This window comes from Trachypithecus francoisi, unplaced genomic scaffold, assembly GCF_009764315.1.
Source record: "Trachypithecus francoisi isolate TF-2019V2 unplaced genomic scaffold, Tfra_2.0 Lachesis_group1, whole genome shotgun sequence".
NCBI lineage: Eukaryota > Metazoa > Chordata > Mammalia > Primates > Cercopithecidae > Trachypithecus > Trachypithecus francoisi.
Window position 1 is genome coordinate 158,280,905 of NW_022681454.1, and position 4,681 is coordinate 158,285,585.

General features: G+C 39.4%; 1 non-coding gene across 1 annotated transcript; it reads left to right on the forward strand.

The window, feature by feature from the left end:
* The first annotated feature begins 254 nt into the window (after positions 1-254).
* LOC117086452 lies at positions 255-360 on the forward strand. The gene has a single exon (XR_004438362.1). It is a non-coding gene; the product is annotated as a U6 spliceosomal RNA (small nuclear RNA).
* Positions 361-4,681: the final 4,321 nt, after the last annotated feature.

Consider the following 4,681-nt stretch of genomic DNA (forward strand, 5'->3'; position numbering starts at 1 on the left):
AAAATGGTTGGCCGTTGAAACAATCATTAGATTATTAGGAAATCATTTAATTACCTTGAAGCAGGTATCAGGCCATTGCATGAGCTGCAGATTTAGCTGTTCTAAGACACAGAAATAAGATTCATCAATCAAGGTTCTTAGCCAGCCTATTCTAACAGTGAATAATAATGCCTATTCCTGATCTCCTCCATACTGCTGCCTACGCAGTTGCCTTGAAAATATTTTCAATAGAAATGAACAATTAAAATGGTGGAGTCTTCACTTGCGCAGCACTTACACTAAAACTGAAACATACAGAGAAGATTGGGATGGTCCCTGGGCAAGGATGACATGCACATTTGTGAAGTGTTCTATATTTTTAATGAATTGTTTGTGACACAGACGATAAATGCTTTAGGTGATGGATACTCCATTCATCCTGATGTGATGATTACACATGCTTGTATCAAACTATCCCATATACCCCATAAGTATATATACTATGTATGCATAAAATTAAAAATTAATTACTTAAATGGTGGAGAAGTTTCTAATATCAGATTAGAGACTACTAATCTTTTTCATTGACCTGATAATTTTATATGATTAGTCATTAATCAGGAGATTAATATAATTACAGATTTATTGTCTCTGCCTTATTTTGCATTGTGGAAAATGTGCAGAGATGACACCAGACTTGTATTTTTCAAATCCCACATTTATCTCATGTAAATATAAATTCAGATGTGACACTTTACAGTTGAAAGGAATCTTTGCAATCAACAAATGATAGATCTGAGATTCAGAGGGGCAAAGCTCTTTGTCTCAAGTCATAAAGATAGTGTGGGACCTGAAACAAAACTGACGATTTCCTGGTTCCTAGCCCAGTCCATTTACAGTGCACCTCCGGGGAATTAGAATTTTCAAAACTTGTGTCAAGTAGATATAAAATTATTATATTGTGATTTTTAGGACTCTGTGAATTTCCATAGGATATTTCCATTTTCCAAATAATTTTGGAAGCCTAAGTTAACACCTGCTCCTTTTAAGTAAATGAAAAACATCTTTACTCTTTAATAAATTATCCTTGCTCCCACTATAAGTGCCAAACAAAAGTACACAAGCTGTCAGTATCTCCAAAAAAAAAAAAAAAAAAAAAAAAAAAAAAAACATGAAATGGTTTAAAAAGTCTTATTAGGGAAGTGATAAACTGAACTATCGCCAAGGTTTGGCTCTATTTTCTCCTCTTGGATGTAATTGGTTACTTATTTTCAAAGTTGGAATCCTTCACATTCTTGCAGATGCTACACTATACAGAAACACTTTAAAACTGACCCTCAAGCCACCAAGAAGATCAAGCAGTGATTTGAACATTTTTTACTAAGGTTAGTGTATTTTAAATGAAACAAAAAAAAATGAATTTGGTTAAAACTCTGTCCTTCAGTGAATTGTTTTAATAACAATGCTAGTGCCAGTGAGTTTTGAATGTACTTAGAAGAGTGTGCAAATACACACCAAAATTATGTAATAGCCCATGGTCACTTGGAGCTAAGTGGATAGTGCCAGTGCCAAACATTCCAGCCTGTATTTTACCCTGAAATCACAAACTCATTTGACAGTTAGAATGTGAGCTCAAGTGTGCCTTGGCAGATAGACAATCTGGCACACGGTTAGCAAGAAATGATACTGGGTAGAATCACTAGATGGAACAGAAGAGTGGTTAGCCTAATTTCTACTTTGACTTCTTGATAAAGAGTAAGTTCTTTCAGGAATTATATTTTAAGAACTGTACTATTTGGCCCTGACAGTCTCAGGCCAAGTGTTTTAGCTGCAAATTCCAGCTACCATCTGACTCAAACCTGCTCATTTTTAGCCTTTTGCATGCCCAGTCACTATGCATTTATACATCCTCATTCAATATGACTCTGATTGCATTAGGTGCATGGGGCCTGAAGTAATATAAAATCAAAGAAAACAACTTGCAAAGCTAGGGGTTTGGAAATCTTCAAAGCTCCAAACATTTGACTACTCAAATGTCTTTTGTCATGGTTGCTATGTTTTTTCTGTTATCTGCTGATCATATCTATGACACAATATTTGTGGCTTTTAAATCTGAAAAGTAAGGCTTTTTAAAAATGAGTAGAGTTTGCTGGAAGGGACATTTTCTTCTCAATTTAGTCACCTTGATTTTGCCACTTGGTTTAATACAAGGAGAATGTACCTCAAATTTGAAGTTGGCTATCTCATTTTGATAAAATAACAATTCTCTGGAGTGACTTCACAAAGCAAGGAAAGGGTACGTGAGAGACAGCCCAGGGACCCACATTCCCACCATAGAATCATGAAATCCTGGCCACAGGAGAGTCCCAACCCTCCCAACAAGCCTCCCAACCCACGAAACTAACACAGGGAGCTTCTAGGAGGCTGTGGGACAGAGCTGCTCCATGGAAGGAGTTCAGGCTGAGTCCCACACCCTTTCTGAGACCTTTCTAAGACCTAATGTGGCCACAGCAGGGCACCATTTTCAAACCTAGCCTTTGGCAGGCTACACTGGGGCACAGCAGTGTGGGAATTGAGGTATTATAGAAATATGGGCTGTTGCTGCTGAAACTGGGGCATAATCTTGGAGCAGTCATGCAGCTGGGGCTGAGAAGCAAGTGAGATGTAGGTTACAGCTTCTGGTGATGGGAAGCAAGCATTACTGGAACTGAGACTGTGATGCCAGTGCAAGTTTCCACTGGAACTTAGTTGTAAGCTAAGTAAGGTCTCTAGCAGCTGGGGCTGAGGCACAAGCTATGAACAGGTTATCACCACCAGGGCTAGGGGGCAAGTCCCACTGGCACTACAGCATGAGAGGGATATGCATTCCCCACTTGCCAGCCTGGGCTGTGGCCATCGAGGCCAGCCCCACTCCCCCCAGTGGCAGGGCCTCAGCACCGCTGTTATTGCCCCTCATGTGAGCACTCTGTTTGTGACCTGAGTATTACTCTATCCCTGCCCACCATGGCTGGTACCTGATCTCACCACTGGGGTGGGAGGAGGGGGTCCTGAGCATAAGCCTGCAAAGCCTAGCTTTATTCTCCTCTTAGGTAGAGCACATAGCCTGGGCTCCTGGGGATTGCCGAACCCAATCCACCATGTTGGGCACTTGAGCACTCCTCCCAGGGGCCTGAGGCTGAGCCTAAACTCCCAGCTATTACCATCTCAGCTGACAACTACCTACAAGCACCACCCATGGGCCTGTAGACTTTCCCACCCAGCTAATTGCAGCCACTGCCAACATCACTGTACATCACTTGGAACCCAGAGAATTATCCTGCCACTGCTATTGTCATTACCCATATCACACTGGCTTCCTAAGGCCAGGGAACTCACCCACCCACCTGGTCCATGGCTGCTATAACTGGCATCTGAGCAAGCCATCTGGAGATCCAAGAATCTGCCCACCGGCAGCTACTAACCATGTTACCAGTGGAAACTCCCATGAGGCACAAGGACAGGCATGCTTAGTCCACTGTTACCACCACTGGGGACTGAAGACTGGCCCACCTGGCATTTCTGTCCTCAGCACAACCTCACTATAGTCTCTGCTAGTAACCGCACCCTAACCCACTAAGGAAATCACAGATACCACTGATGCTGTTTATGCCCCCCAAAATCCTACAGAGATTACACTCTATACTACTGCACATACCCAGAATCAAAGTGAAAGTGCCCTGGCCAACCAATATCATATCCATATCTTCAGAAAAAGGACTTCCTCTATGAACATAAACTCAAAAATAGGAAGAAGTGACTATTACAGCAGATGCACAAACATTAATGTGAGGACACAGGAAACATAAAAAAGCAAGAAAATATGACAACTCTAAAGGAACACAATAATTCTCCAGCAATAGATCTTAACCAGAAAGAAATTCTTGAAATCCAAGATAAATAATTCAAAATATTGACATAAAATAAGCTCAATGAGATACAAAATAATTCAGAAAAAATACATGTAAATCAAGAAAAAAATTCAGAACATGAATGAGAAATTTAGCAAAGACAGATACTTTTTTAAAAAGAATCAAATGGAAATTCTGGAACTAAAGAATTCATTAAAAAACAAAACACAAGAAAACTTCAATGATAGACTAGATTAAGCAGAAGAAAGGACCTCAGAACTTGAAGACAGGATTTTTTGAAATCATCTATCTAGAAAAAAATAAAGAAAAAAGACAAAAGAATGAGCAAAACTTTCATGACATTTAGGATAACATGAGCAAAAGAATATTTGAATTATTGGTGTCCATGAGAGCAAATAGAAAATGAAAGTATTATAAAAGTTATTTAGTAGATCAATAGATGAAAACTTGCCAAGTCAAACAAGACATTTAGACATTTGGATATAGGAAATTCAGAGATTCCCCAGGCAGGTAAAATGCAAAAAGGACTTCTCCATGCCACATCATGATTCGATTTTCTAAAGTCAAAGATAAAGCGTGAATCCTAAAAACAGCAAGTGAAAGGCATCTAGTAATTTATAAAGGAAACTACGTCAGGCAGCAGTGGATTTCTCAGCAGAAACTTTATAGACCAGAAGAGGATGGGATGATACATTCAGTGCTGAAAGGAAAAAAAAAAAACAACTGATAGTTACAAATACTATATCCAGCAAAATTATCCTTCCTAAATGAAGAAAAAGTAATATTCTTTTCCA